The sequence below is a fragment of the Python bivittatus genome, unplaced genomic scaffold (assembly GCF_059951505.1).
Source record: "Python bivittatus isolate LINGU-HERP-01145 unplaced genomic scaffold, Pbiv_v1 ctg000400_np1212, whole genome shotgun sequence".
Classification (NCBI taxonomy): domain Eukaryota; kingdom Metazoa; phylum Chordata; class Lepidosauria; order Squamata; family Pythonidae; genus Python; species Python bivittatus.
Window position 1 is genome coordinate 8,682,988 of NW_028277073.1, and position 16,495 is coordinate 8,699,482.

At 36.9% G+C, this 16,495-nt stretch overlaps 1 long non-coding RNA gene across 1 annotated transcript in view; it reads left to right on the forward strand.

Annotated features, from left to right (window-relative positions):
* LOC148215180 (uncharacterized) overlaps positions 1 to 11,807 on the forward strand; it is a 50,270-nt gene extending 38,463 nt beyond the window's left edge. The window contains exon 3 of the long non-coding RNA XR_015796707.1: positions 7,675 to 11,807. This is a non-coding gene — a long non-coding RNA (uncharacterized LOC148215180). The remainder of the gene's footprint in view (positions 1 to 7,674) is intronic.
* Positions 11,808 to 16,495: the final 4,688 nt, after the last annotated feature.

Consider the following 16,495-nt stretch of genomic DNA (forward strand, 5'->3'; position numbering starts at 1 on the left):
TTTTAGCCAGTAGGTAAAGATGTTAATCCAAAGATTGGTTTCACGTGTGCTGACTCCTGCTTCCTGTCAGAGTACTGCATTTGGAACGCAGCTGGTACCTGGAAGATATTTCTAAGAAATTTTGTTTGAACTCTTTCCAAAGTAATCATGTTGTTGTATGGTCCTAATTGGGCCCCATATAACAGTTGTGCTCAAGCTTTAGCTGCAAACAACTTAACTGCAGCGGGAATAAACTGTGCTTCTTTGGAAAAGTAATAGATTTGGATGGCTAAGGCAGACCTCTGTGCATCACAGGTTACATAGTCCAGATGGGCATTTCTATTTCCTGAAGCTTGAAAAACTATCCCTAGATATTTAAAGATTTTAACCTGCTCAATGGACTGTCCACCTAAATTCCAACTTCTTTGTTTAGGGCGCTTAGAAAAAGTAAGGATCTTAGTCTTAGTATAATTCATTATTAATTCCTACTCAATACAGTAATCTATAAGTGAATTCAAAGCTCTCTTAAGGCCAATAGAGGTTAATGATAGGATTACTGCATCATCAGCATACAATAATAAGTTAATATGTCTTTGGGCTAATTTAGGGGGGTGAAATGTAGAATTACTTAAATAAGACACTAATGAGTTTATATAATAATTATGGGATTAGTAAACATAGCATCAAGGGGGACACAGTGGCGCAGTGGCTTAATGATGCTGAAAGTTGCCAGCCAGAAATGGCTGACACTTCAGTGGTTCGAGTCCAGCCTTCGTGTTAAACAGGGTGAGCTCCTGTTTCCTCCCCAGTTCCTGTCAACCCAACAGGTCGAAAACTCACGTGAGTAGATAAATGGGGACTCTCACTCCGGTGGGAGGAAAAATGCTGGTGGCGCCTTGCAAAAAGAGTCGGGAGCAGTTGCCGGTAAGCGTGAAACCGCGCTCGCCCAAAAAGGGCGCGAAGCAACGGAAACCCCACCTCCTGCGCTCGCCAGCTGGGCTCTGCTCTAGGAAGGAGGCTCTGGAAAACCACTTCCGAAACACTTGCCTTGAAAACTGCAAGGACTCGTCCAAGCAGTCACTGCAGAGTCAGTAATGATTGAGCGCAGATAAAAAAAAAAAAAAACATAGCATCAAACAATAGTGGTCATTCCCATTTATATAACTTAAGAAATGAAATCACATAAACTCCCTGAACTTTTTAAAGGAAGATAAAAATGATAGACAAGAAGTGTCATGGCCATGCTTGCACAATATGCTTATCCCAATCAGTGACAACTAATTCAGTACTGCTATCAAACCTGGGCTGCTAAAACATAAATAACCACAGGATGGCAGCAAAGAGGCAGAGAAAATTCTAAGTCTCTGTTGCCATCTAGGGGAGGTATGGATTTTAAGCCTAGATCTGGTAGCCCTATAGCTCAATTTATTCTCACTGGTGATTCTGCTGACCCATAGAGTCATGCTAACTGAATCAAAATAAATCATTTAAGGAATGTAGGGTCCTGTTTGCCATCCACTCTTTCCAGGTATCCCATGAGCCTATGCATCAGAAGTGTACTGGCAAGGTATATTGTGTCACTACTTCTCACCACAACTGATTTGGTAGGATTTGTTTAAACTTATGCAAGATTGACTCTTTGAACCTAAATCTTCCTTCCTAGGAATTGGTTAACTAGGGTCAACTGATTCCTTTTTGGGTTTTCAGCAACAGATCAACCTACCTCCATACTCCCACTTGGGGCTTTGCACTGGGCTGGGTTTCTATTGCCAGGAACTCCTGACAATTCCCAATTTCTTGGAACTCCTCATTTCCGACTGCTGACAAGTCAACTTGGTACTCTCTCATTGGTCTTTGCCAGCCAGCCAACACTTTTTTTTTTTTTTTGCCTTGCTGCCAGGACACATGCTACTTAGCTAGGATGGAGAGGATAAGGATGGGGGCACCAGCAGCTAGCTGATTTTGGTGCAGTTTCACTGGCTTTCACTTTCACTGAGGGAGTGCTGATCAGTTCTTGTCAGTGTTCCCAGTATCTGTGCTAAAGACCACAATAGGCTGTTGCAAGATTAGGTCTAAAGATTCAGGAAGGGCCGGGAAGTGATAATGATTGTAATGTAGGAGAGGAAGGAAGGAAGGAAGGAAGGAAGGAAGGAAGGAAGGAAGGAAGGAAGGAAGGAAGGAAGGAAGGAAGGAAGGAAGGAAGGAAGGAAGGAAGGAAGGAAGGAAAGTCCTTTGGTTCCATGTGAATGTGGTTATGAACGTATTTAGCTGCTATGAAAATACTCTTTTGAGGTTTTGAGGTGCTCCAACAAAAGAAGTTTCTTTATCAGTTCCTCTTCTTCCCTGATAATGACAAGTCTATTCTTGAAGCACCCTATCTTAGCAAAATCTTCCATTCAGGCTTTTCATGGGTAGATACGTGATGGCAGATATCTCTAGAGCTTTTGTGAAATTGTAAGAAGCTATCATATCTTCACCCTACATGAGAGATCCCACTGAGTATGATTCAGATGAGGTCCAGTGGGGAGACAAAGATGTGACTTTAGGGCCATGGAAGCTGCATAAGTACATTTTGCTATCAGCCTATCACATCATTTGTAAAGTTTTCTGCTGGGACTAATCAAAATACTGGTAGGGAGTCTCACTTGGTTTGAAAGGGGATATGCTGATACTGACTCTATTTGTAGCAATGTGAAAGTAGCACAGAGGGAAGAATGACAAGTCATTTTTTCATGGGTGATTACTCTCAGAAGAGAAAACTACTGATAAGAATTGCTGAGCAGTAGAAGCGTTTGCCTGTACTCATGATATGTGCCCAGCTGAACTTTATAGACATTACTTGCAAGAAAATATGCAGAGGGATTATGTCCAGCAAATGCTAGAACACATATCATCCATCCAGTGAATGGGCATATGTTATCCATCAACTTGTGTGCATTAGACAAAGTTCCTCATTATATTTTCCTGAGATGTGAGCAAATATCTTCTCAACATTCATCATCTAAATTATGGGTAGAAACAGTAATATAACTGCATTGCTGTTTAAGCATGTTTTAGGCAAGCATAATTTGGAGATAAATAGAGATGAGAGAGAGGTAAATATTCTGATTGCTTGGAACAATACTACACCTGTACATTAACCAGCCATGTAGAGTAGTGTGTTATGGTAAAAGGTACCCCCTCATGCACATGAGCTACATTCATTACCAAACCTATGAGATATCCCACACACACACACACACACACACACAGATGTGAACTGCTTAAAGTGCCCTCGTAAGAACGCAATCACAGCAAGCTGAATAGACCCTGGGTGGCGATAAGGGGAGGAATCAGTTAGGAACCTGTGGCCCAGTAAACCAAATTATTTATATTCACTAAGCATATCTCAGAGATAGTACAGCTGCCATGCTGACCTAGTAGGAAGGGATAAATAATAATAAGGTCTCCAAGATGGGTTGATCAAAAACATTCCAATGCCATGCTGTAATGAACACTGTGTCTGCCTTTCTCTTTGCCCTGCCTTTGCAATGTAGTAGGCCAAGCTACGTAAGCTGTGGTTCTGCCTTTGCTCAGGGTCCAGTGTACACTGCTTTTTTGTTTGCATGCTAATAAATTTATATTGTATCTTCAAAGTGATTTGGTTGCTTTAGGTGAGACAGATTTTGACCACAACAGGTGATAGTTAAATATCTTTAGGTTATTGCTATTAGGCATGTAGGTACAATAATCAACATAAGCTGTAAGGATGCTGGACTTTCCCCAACTGCACTTAACTGTAGCACAAAGATGCCCTGGCAACATCTTTTTCTGCCGTATCCTCACAGCATTGCCTTCATCTTATCTCCAGCCCATAAAGAGACAGGCTTATTTATTCTTAGTAGCAACAGTATAAAAATTTGTTTCCCCTTTTTTCCTACACACTGCAAAAGTAGTATCAAAGTGCATCAAATCTGTTAGGCTTTGACAACCACTCTTTGGAAGGAAGTCAAGGGACTCCAGTGGTTAAGAACAGAGGCACTGAGATGAGTAGGAATTGGCAATGAGAAAGCAAATTTCATGCCAGTGTGGTTTTCTGTTGATTCAAGGATGGGTGGAGAATGTTATAATGCAATCGCTCTTGATCAGTTACTTGCATTTATACAGTTGGAGAATATGGACATACCAGAGTGGTGTTATATTTACAGGAAATCCTAGCATTTCATGAATAAGATAACACATCTTCTGGTTCAACCATCAGCTGAATGATGATTTCTGCCCAAATGTCATTGTGTAGATTGCAGAATTGGCTTGCACATTTATTTATTTATTTTAATTTTGTCAATAGCCATGGAATCTGTTGAGGAAGAATTTGAATCTACTTTTTTTCAGGGTTTACTTTGCAATTCAGTTCTAACTGCAAAATAAACCCTGACAAAAGTAGATTCAAATTCTGAATAGTCACAATTCTTCACTTCCTCCTCCTAATATGTCTAGCTCTCTTTAAAATATCACTGACTGTATTTAAATGTACAATGATATTCTGAATGGGTGTATCAAGTTACATGGGTGAGGCAAAATGAGGAAGTGTTATCTCAAACTCCAAACAGAAATTGCCAGACAAATATTCTGGAATATTGTTTGGAACAAATAATCAGGATAAGGAAGGAATATAGACGATCATTCTGAGATTTTTTTTAAGGTCTTATGTGATTCCTGAGACCTGCCACTCAACCTTGCAGGACTTGTTGTATCTGTACATTGACTCAAGATACTTTGCTTCCTGTAGCAAGGATTTAGGCTGACTAGATGGGAGGTTGAATCTTATTTCAATAATGGAAATGAGACAGTGGTTTCCATCACATCTGAAGGCACCAAGCTATCTCAGGCAGTGCAGGACAAATTGACAATACATACAGTATTGTCATTCCATGACTTTGCCATTTTTCTTCTTTCCCCTCACCTCTGCCATCTGAAGATGCTTCCCCACTCTGCTTAATGGTAAGGCTGATACTGATCTGGCAATAGAATTTACTCATATTCATAAAGTATCTAAAGGAATAGGAATCATAATATTGCTAATTCAGGCTAGCCAGGTCAACCTAATATTAAGTTAACTATATGTGAATTGCCTCCTAATAAGGAGAGGCCTTGCAAATGTTAAAGCTAATGTAGTCTGCAGCCAATGATATCTGTTATTCTGAGTGCGGGTGCAAAGACAGATGGAACCCATTTTTTGTTCAGATGCCAGTAATCAAATTTGCATTGGAAGGGAAATATGATTATTTTGTTGGGAGAAGTTTTTTTTTTTTTTTATCAGTTTAATTTACTTCAAAAGCCTAAATTGGACATGGCCCTTAGATTGATTTAAAGTATTTATTGTGTAGAAGGTTTTAAAAATTATTTTAGCATAGGCATGCCTTAAATAATACTCTTACAAATGTTAGTAAAAGCAACTTTTCTCAGCAGAGATGTTCAGACTGTTGATAGGCCCAGCCAGCCTTCCGAGGTTTTCAGAACATCCATAGCTCTCTAACAAAAAAGAAAGTGTGTGGGGCGGGGTGAGGTGGAGAAGTCTAAAAAGCTATTTTTTCTGGAACAGGTAGACATTTATATTGGCAAGGTGACAAGTTAGTTTATCACATTTCAAGTTATCAGAATATGAGTGCTTAAACAAAATGCCAGTTTTTTTCTTTCATTCTTGTATTCTCAGTGTGTATGAAGTCTGCACATTTACCATTGGGCAAGATTTGGATAATCATCAGCAAGAGAATTCCAACTTCTTAAATCAAACCTAAAATGTGAAACACAAAGAATAATAATTTTGGGCAAGAAGGGAAAGGATTAGATACCTCAGTTTCATATCTTGATCAAAAACTATGATCTCAAAAAAAGTCACATCTACGGTACAAAATCTCATTTTATTCCCATCTACATGGTAGCTACACACAGAGAGAAATAAACCTTGATTGTACCTGCTGTTTTTTAAGTAATACTCCCTTACACACACACATACATTGATTGTTCAGAAGCAGAGCTGCACAATTTCTCAGTAAAGCTTTATATTTAAGCTTTATTAACTAATAAAATGCTGGCATGCATAGAACCCAAACTTACAGGATTCATTTCACCTACCAAAATGTAAAGGATGAGGAAGCCAATGCAATACGTATTTCAGAAATGGTAACTGGGCCGACATTAGATTTAATGCACAATTAGTTCAAACCATATGCATGAATTACTGTATTGCATGTCCTCTCATCCTCTTTACTCTGTCCTCTGCTGACCGAGAGTGATCACTTAGCAATCTGGAGGATGCTAAATTTGAGGAAGGCTGGTCTAAAGCACATAGAAAGTAAAGCATCCTTTAAAAGAAAAAAAAAACTTTAGAGGGTTAGGTATTATGTTTTGTATATCTGCTCAATGGCAGTGTTTAAAACGACACTATGATTCTTTTCATCATAGTTTTTGCATCTTTGCAGAAGTCTGATACAATTTACTTTGTGTGAAATGAGTGCACCAATGGGAACATTTGACATTTCTTTTTGGTGTTTGTAACCAGTACACTTTTTCATGAAATGATGGATTGAAACATCCGAACTTATAGATGTTATACAATTAACATTACTGATAAAATTCCATATTAACTATCTTCTGTTTTAGAATTCCTTTTCCATTTCTCTGTCTTTAAAAAACAGTATTGCAAAAAGATGTGGCAAAAATTCAGGCAATGACAGAGTTAAGTCCTAACAACGGAATCCTTTGACCATCTGACAAAAAGGAAGTATGTTTATTTTGAATAAACTGTTTGTGGGTTGCAGCTGAACAATTTAGTTCTGTTCACAGAACACAAGATAGTGAGGAAAGAAGAAAACAATCAATGCCCAAGTCACACCATCCTTAGGCAATCCAAAAGTTGTATGGCAGAAAAGATTCCAAATGTTACGAGTATGCATAAAATGAGAGATTTTGTTCCAAGCTTAGAAGAAAACAGCCATACTGTGGACTCAGAATGTTCTGGAAAAGCTATGCTCCTTGGAACAAAATTTGAAACATCTTCAGTGCCTTGTTCTGACCTTAGAACATAGCTCTCAAAAGAGGTGGTTTTGTTTCCAGCTTGAGATACTCAGAATATCTGAGTACTCAAGGTCCAAATAGTCTGCTTTGAAGGTGAAATTGCTTTTTATGGTCAGAACACTCTGGGCGCTCTATTGAAATGACCAAGTTTTATTTGAGTTCTGAACTGGAAATGAAACTATTGAAGCACACCTTCCTTCCTTACTTTCTTTCTATCCTTGTTTTTCACTTCAAGCATAGAGTGCTTGAAAGAGCTGTTTCATTGTTAAAATGTTTCAAAGTCAAAATGTTTTGCACATTCTTCTCAAATCCTGTGTCTTCAGGACTTGCTTTGCTGTTCTTTCTTTAAGATTATGTGGAAAATGGGGTGGGTCTTGGCACAGTGACTTCAGGCTGCATATTTGATTCTTGGATGAGTTTTTTTTACACTTTGATTTAGCTGGCTGCTGCAGAAGATTACTGCAAAGAGGGAGAGATGTGAAGAAACGTGTTTTTATCTCTGAATTTATGTTTGGCGATGTTTTGTATTATTTATGATGAGTAACTCTCGGTGAAGTTATAACGGCACCAAATAGACCAGAAACTTGACTTTGTTTCAGTGTCTGGGACCTAAGTCAGTTGTGGCTGTCTGTCTTCTAGTTGCTATGAGAAGAACTATTCAAGTTGACAAGTTAAGAGGACTGGAATTGGTAGCTGAAGAATGCAGAACTCAGAGAGGAGCAGACCTCCTAGTCTGAAAGACCTTTGCTGGGAAGAGACCTAAAGGCCAAACAAGTGACTGAGAACAAGCAGAAGGTTTGAAGAAAGGTCATAGCATGGCTACCTACTATGTTTGGGCTGCAGAAATCTGGGTGGTCACTACATAGTAGCAAACAGATACAACAAACTGTAAGTGTGATTTTTCCAGACCAGGTATGGTAATTTTGTGTCATGTCACAGCTTTAGGCAGGGTACTCAGGCCAATAACAAAACAGTTTAGAGGTCTGAGCTGATGGAATTTCAGCAAATCATTTTTGAAACATCAACATTATCCTAGAACCTAAAAGTGGAATCCTACAAATCAAGGCAGCCAGATACAGAAGAAGGCTGTTCGCAGCATTCGTATCTTATTGTAAATGATGGGGTAAAGTTTAAGTCATCTTGTCTAAATGAGTTTGGGAAAATGCAGTTAGTTGGGGGAGACTAGCTTTGATAACAGGAACTGTAACTTTCTATATTTATATTTAACCTAAGAACAGTACGTTATCTCATTTCTCCAACTGAAAATTCACTTTATTTGCTTATGCCATAAGTATTCAGTAAATTTATGGCAGTGGCATATGAGCCAGTGTGTGCATACACACTCATTGCATTTGCTCCCAACAAGAAATTTATATTAAAAAAATGTTTTGTATGTCTACTCCTAAAACAGATATTTAAAAAGTAGGGAAAGAGAACAATAGAAAATGATGGCCACAAATCTATCAATGGAGGGAAAGTGAAAGGCATCTTAAGAATTTTATATCTTTGAAAGTGGGAAAAATACTACTGAAAAACTTTTTGACACTGGCTTTAACATTTTTGAAAGAAAGATTCAGGAAGAGAGTCAGGCAAGCTTCCTACCATCAAACTATTCTTTTGTCTTAAAAACATGACTACCTACCAGAGCTGAGAATGTTTCTGGAGAAGCAAAGAAGCCACCCCCCCCCCACTAATATAAATTCATAGCAACTGTATTACGTGCAATATACACTATGGCTAATTTATATTTGTAATCAAGGGTAGTTTTAGCTTTATTGCAATCAATGAAATACTGTAATGGCAATTAATGGCAATTAAATTAATAGAAACAAAGCAATGGACCAAGATTATTAAGGTCCAAGCTAATTGTCAGGTATATAGCACGCACGCACACATATATAATCAATACAAAAGTAAACAATAAAAAAGCTAAAACACCAAGAACAAAGCTATATTCCAAGTTGAAAAGCTGTACACGTACACATAAACACACGCAAAGTAGGACAATAAAAGGATTTGCCCAGTTAGCCAGTTTTACCTACTAGCATAGCTGCTACCAAAAACTTAGTGATTGACTTTAATGCACTTTGATCCAGTTTTCAAGTAAAAAAGTTAAATGCCAATCAAATGTTCTTCTAGGCAACCTAACTAATATTAAGTAATAAATATATCTCACATATGCCTGAAAGAATCACAAACAGAAGACACATATCTATATGCATCTTCCTCATCTAGGCAAAATAAGTTATTGTAGGGGATGCCTTTAAAGTAGTTATCCATTAGGGCTAACTGAAGGGAACTGAAAGGAGGTAAAACACAGGGTGAGAAGAGTCAGGTAAATATAAATACCCAGTCCTGATAAAAGACAAATCAAGAGAAAGTAGAAAATATATTGTATGTGCCCAAGGACAGTGAGTGCCAGATATCAATTTCCTCAACAGAAAGATTCATGAAGATTTTCATTTGACTATGATCTAGTCTAAAAAAAAAAAAAAATCACAGGAGGGCCTATAATTAACATATTGTCCAGAATCAACAAAACAATTCTATTAAATATAGGACAGCATAGGTAACGAGAAGTCAAATCGTGGCAAGCTAGTTTCACCCAATAATTTTAAAAAAATGTCATACTCTATATTCTACAGAGGAAAGACCTCTCTCAGTACAAAAGAGCTGGTGGGGCACATTTGGGTGCAACAAAAATGGTGGAACAAAGAAATAACCTTTTCAATCAGAGATCAAAACTCTGCATCTAAACAGACATAAACAACACTTGAGTTTTGAACAATTGGAAAATTACAGATGTAAAACATCCCTGGACTTATCCTTGTAGTCACGAGGAGCCAAGACTGACATGAAGAGCATGCACACACACATGGACACACACACATCATAAAAGAAGGAGGAGGTCATTATGGCTGTTGCACTAGTACCACAAACATTTTTGATGTACCCAAGAAAGGAGTGGAATATGATGCTAAAGTATTAAAAATGCTGAACTTGCACAGAAAAGTATCTTCCAATCAATCATAGATCCATAGGAAGCCATTGGAAAACTGCATAAACTTACAGTTTTCAGTGAGGGTTAAGAGATTCATTGAACAATAAGGCATAAATGAGTTTACAAGATATACTTCAACTCAGTCGTGGATAATGATAGAAAAACTGTACCATCAGCATAAAATAGTGGAATTCTATTATGAGTCGATTTAGGTGACCGAAAGGCAGGAGACAGCCTACACTCACATAATTGAGAAGAAGTTAAAACAGAACTAAAGCAAAGAGATACCCCTTTTGGAGACAGATATGGGATTGGTCAAGTTACTCCTAGTACCATAGTTTACTCATATTACATTATGCTGCGTTATTCTGCACAAGCAAAAGGTTAAATACAGCAATCTCTTGCCCGTATACTGTAAGAGTTGTTCAATTTTCCCTGTAATATTTCTCTGGGAACAGAATCAAAGGTAGACTTCAAATCCATAAAGGTAATAAATGCAAACCCTTACCAAATATTGTTACGTATTTTTCAGCTAACTTTAAAATATTACAGCATCTAACATTGAAGTAGCCTTCCTAAAGCTGACATCATTTTATCCTCTATCCTGTATTATCTGTCCTCTGTTCAAAGTATCTTGTTTCCAACAAAACGAGGAGTCTACAGTTTTATCAATTACGGGAAGCAATCTAATAGGTCTGTAAATGGCAGGGCCATCTTTCTCACTCTTCATATGGATAGGGATAACAATAGCTTGCAACCAAGATGCATTCAAAAATATGATTGTATTAATTTAGGTAAATAAGACTTGACATCAGCATCTGCCATAAAACAGTAGTTTTCAGTATCTCTATATCATATAATTGCTCATGATTACTCAGAGACCCTACAGCTATGTCTCAGAGCAATTTGATGTTGTAGGTCAAAAAGAAGGAAATCAAAGAGCTCCATTGTTTTCTGAAGTGGATTCCTCTTTTCTTAAATGTTTTTTAATTTGTTCATCTTGGGGATGATATTTCATCTGGGATATTACATCTATCTGAGTGGGATAGAACAATTACTGTGTCTATATTGATTATAAATTAGTCTAAGCTGATGTTTTCCCTTTCAACATTGTAGAAAACAAGGTAGAAAAGATTTTCCATTCAGAAATCAAACATCTAATTTGCAAAAGTGCGTAAAGCAGGTACAATCACCTCTGTTCCTTTAAGAACTAGAACCTAGGGAGAAAGAATAAAGGTAGCATGTTTGGGCCACATATTTTCAAGTCAGTAGACTAGAAGAATACAGAAGGTTTGGAAATTAGCAAAGATCAGAAGGAATGGTTAAGTTGGTGTGAGAGTAAAACAGTCACTTTTAATTCAGAAGTTGACAGAAATCACTAGCAAAGATCAGAATGTAATCAATTCTGCTAAAGCAATAATCTAAAATAAATTTGACTTCACCAGGTAATAAAAATAAGGACTTGCATTAAGAATCAAGGCAAGCTACCATCTGAATTAAGCCGACACTAGGAAAGTAAAATTCAGGTTATTTGGAGAATCTAACTTGATTCTAATGAGCCTAGAATTCATGGGTGCATCATAGGTCAGAAGAAAACTGAGTATCAACAACTACTTAAAACCACCCTTTGACAACTAAGTGGGCTGAATAAAACTGGGATTCTAAGTTGACAGCATATTATTTTAGAGTGCCCCAAGCTTGTCTATTCAAATCTTTGTTGGATCTGCAGGATACTTGATCCTTATTTAGGGTACTGTATGTACCCTACTGGCACTGGTAGGGTGGGAGGTGGGGGAGGTAAAACAAAAACAAAAAACAAGGTGGTGGTCATGGCAGTGTGGTTGAAGCCCCAACCTTTTTGTATGTGCATAGATATCATACACAAACAAATGGGTGTGGTTTCAATCACACTGCCACAACTGTCATCTTGCCTTACTTTACTCCAGGGACACCAGCATACCGAATATTGTCATAATCAAAGTATATCACACTTCATCAAGTAAAACAATGAGTAATTATTATATATTGATAATTCATAATATTAATTAATACGTAGATCACAATTCCTCCTTCTCTCATCTCAGAAGTCTATCCAGCAACTTTCCATGAAAGAAATTTCAACCAGATAATTTTTTGTGAGAGAACTGTAAAAACCAAATATTTTTATATAATAAACTAAATGTGTAGAAAAGTTGGGTTCAGGTCACAGCCTGTCCATCTATCTGACTCAGCTCCCCATTTAGATTATAAAATACTGCTTCAGCTTCTCTTGGCTTCACCTCATAGCACCAAAGCCAAGTTGTTCTATCATCAGCTTGGCACTGCTGGAAGCAATAAGGCATTCTGAAGTGTTAATACTCAGATATACTACAACATATTGTGAGCTGGGCAAAGAACATCTAAAGCAGGGTTCCTCAACCTCAGCAACTTTAAGATGGGTGGACTTCAACTCCAAGAATTCCCCAGCCAGCCATGCTGGCTGGGGAATTCTGGGAGTTGAAGTCCACCCATCTTAAAGTTGTTGAGGTTGAGGAACCCCGATCTAAAGAACATCTGCTTGGCCAGGGCTTGCCTTCATTGGCCCAACTATAAAGAAATGAAAAAGAAGGCAAAGGGCCATGACAGCTGGACAGCAGCTCTGTTGATTTGATAGAAATGAAGGCACTTTGAGAGATATATCTAAGTTCATTTGGCAAGGCAAAAAACTGAGAATTAAATATAAATTGTTACAAGATGCCAAGGAACGAGGAGGTTTGGGTTTGCCTAATTTAAAACTGTATTTTGATGCTTGTTGTTTGCTTTGGATGAAGGAGTGGATAACCTTGGAGAATAAAGAATTACTACTCCTTGAAGGTCATGAATTAAGATTCCGGTGGCATGCCTATTTGTGGTATGATAAAGTTAAAGTTAATAAAGATTTTAAGAACCATTATATTAGGAATGCCTTACTGCAGATCTGGAATAAATATAAAGTAAGCCTGTTTCCTAATATATCTTTGTGGTTGTCACCTCAGGAAGCATTTACTAGAAGAGAAAATGTGGGAGAAATGAAGTGGTTAAAATATAAAGATTTATTAAATTTTGAGGAGGGTGAACCAAGTTTTAAAACAAGAGAACAGTTAGAATTAGAAGGTTTTACATGTCACTGGTTTACTCATATGCAATTGTTTGAACGTTTTAAGTTGGATAAAAAGAACTACAGATTTGTTAATGAAATATCTTGTTTTGAGACTCAACTCTGTATAAATGATGAGCATGTTATTGCTAAAATGTATAAGATGTTGTTACAGATGAACTTAGAAGATGAACAAGTCAAGGACTGTATGATTAAATGGGCTAAAAATCTTGGATATAATATCATGTTGGAACAATGGGAAAATATGTGGAACAAAGGTTTGTAATTTACATTGAATTATAACTTAAAAGAGAATTTTTATAAAATGATGTACCGCTGGTATTTAACTCCTGATAAGTTATCAAAAATATATACTGGTATAACAAATGTTTGTTGGAAATGTTCACAGGGTGAAGGAACCTTTTATCATCTTTGATGGACTTGTGAAAAGGCTAAAAAATTTTGGGACCAGATACGCATTGTTATTCAAAAAATTCTTAAAGTGAATATTAAAAAAAACCCAGAATTGTTCCTACTGGGTTTGATGGAGAAAGGACTGGAGAAACAATACGGACCTTTGCTTCTATATATGATCATAGCTGCAAGTCTGTTATATGCACAAAGATGGAAAGACTCACGAATACCTACAGTGGAAGAGTGGACTATTAAATTAATGGATTTGACTCAAATGGCAAAGCTAACAGCCTTAATAAGAGATAATACTGTTTCTAAATTTGTCTCCTCATGGCAACCCTTCCTAGATTACATGCTTGGGTTGGGAAAAAATGAAGCTTTGATTGTGGGATTTAATGATTAGATGGTTTGTGTTGATAGAAATAATGTGAATTAGGATTAAATAGGGGTAAGAGATTAACTTTTTTAAAAATTTGTACTTATATCTGTATTGGAGATAGTCGGAAGTCACTTTTTGTTTCATCTTTCTATTTGATCTCACTGTTTTAGTTTTTGTCTTTTTCTTTTAGTTCTATCTTCTCTCTTTTCTATATCTTCTGATTTGTATTTTAATTGTACTTTTTATACTTCTTAATAAAAGATTTGACCAAGAAAAAACAAGAAAAGAAATGAAGGCACTTTATATTCTGGTAGTAGCTTGTTACTCTTTTTCAAAATTTCTACAAGATCAGAAGATTAACAATATTCAGTAGATATGTTCTCAAGGTACACTTTATGAGATTCATCAATGTAAAATCAATATCATCTACCTATACATCTGAATTTATTGCTATGAATCACTTTCAGAACCAACATAGTTGAAAAAGAAGTCTAAAATGTTGTAAACAAATGCATAAATTTTAAAATGCATCTTAAAACCAGATTGCAAACACAGGATAGAATCTTCAGATGTGGAAAATTTGTTTCTTGTAACTGAAAACATTTCAGATCGGGCCTTCAATGGCAGGGGCCAAGATATGTAGGAGTCACATCTGATTCCTAAGATGCCAAATTGTTAACCAACTAATTTACCACACTGATAAATGGTGCCCAGTAATAGTATTCTCTGGACAGTTTACAACAGACAATTTTGTAAATATTGTTCAATATTTACACACAAATATTATGCACAATATTTACACATGAATATTTACACACAATATTATGCACAAAATATTTATTAGCAGAGGAAAACTTTAAAATCATGGATTTTTAAGGGAATGGGAGTCTTCTTTTTTTTAATTCAAAATCCCTTTGTGTTGTGCTGACAAGACAATAAGGAGCCTTTCTTTGTGGGAACATTGTGCAAGCGAAGCTGGCTGTCTTCTTGATAGTTACAGGCGTCCTGCCCCTACACCCTTATTCTTTGAAGACCATTCCTTTTCAGCAAGTTTTTGCCTTGTAATTCTGCCAATTAGCTTTTTAATGTAATTTTTTTTCCTTACGTGTGCATCACCCTTACTTATATGTCTCCATGTTTGGGGCAGCCTATAATAAATCAATAAACAGGCTTGCCAGGGTAATCCTGTATATAAGGAGTAAGATGAAATTTTAATTGCCCGCTTCCTACTGTCTCATGTTGTTCTTGCTGAATTGTACAGCCACTTCTGATTTTTTGTACTCCAATGCACATCATTTCCCAGGACTGCCTGCAACTATGACTTCTTTCGAGCTCGTGTTTGGTTGTTTATTCAGGGATGGTGTAGAAAGTAAGAAAGCCCTGATTGAAATATGCAAGAACCATTATCTTGGCAAAAGGGGCTGAAACATTTTTTAAGTCCAGAGAAATAAGATACTGTAACATTCAGAAGCAGTTCAGGCAGACACCACCCAGATTCACTGTAATATAAGAAGGGGGAGGAAGTACAGCACAATCAGACTTGCAATTCTATTCTATTCGTATAGCCTATCTCAAGTAAAAGTAGTTTTAGCCTTCCTGTGAAGCTGATTTCCTGATCCAGTCTGTCTAGTGGGGCTGTTAAATGGTATTGAATCACCTTGTCTTCTATTGCCTCCTTTTTTAGTTGCTTTTGATTTTTCCAGGCATGAAGATCATCTCCAGATACTCCTGCCTTCACATTATGTGTTCAAAATATTTAAACTTTAGCTTTATTATTGGTGTTTCCAGTGAGCTGTCTGGTTTTACTTTATGTACTACTGAATGATGTGTTCTTATTACACCCCAATGTGCCAATTCAAGTGGCAGGAACTTTGGCAGTTACTTCAGATCCAAAGTGATTCTTTTCAAGTAGGATTCAAACAGAGTACTCTTTAGCAAGACTTATTGAGATTAAAAGGATAGGGTTCCAAGAAATTCAGTAAGTGAACTATTTTCGATTTAGAACAAAGTTATTCCCTAATACATTGTGTTGGAGACATTCTGAATTTATTTTTAGCAGCTTCCTATGTTCCCATGAGATGCGGGGGGTCTTTTCAATGATAATGAAAAAAACTTGCATCTGACTGTTTGCATAATAGTCTCCTGAATATTAATTAGGCTGGGAACCAGCTGTTATACAAAGGCATAATTTTTTCTTTGTTTTGCCTTTCACAATCTTATGTTACAACTGGGAAAACCATAGTCTTGACAATCTTTGTTGTCAGTATGATATCTCTGCTCTTTAAGATTTTGTCTAGATTCATCAATCTTTCTTCCAAGAAGGAGACATCTCTTTATTTCATGGCTAAAGTCACTATCCCTGTGAATTTCTAAGGCTAGGAAGAGAAAGTCTATTACTGCTTCAATGTTCCTTTATCTATTTGCATTGGATTGGCTTTGCCTACTGACATAATGGTTTTTGTTTGTTTGGATATTGATCAGAAGATTGGCTTTTACATTTTCTTCTCTCATCTTAAACAGGACATTCGTTAAGTCTTTCTTGCTTCAAGCC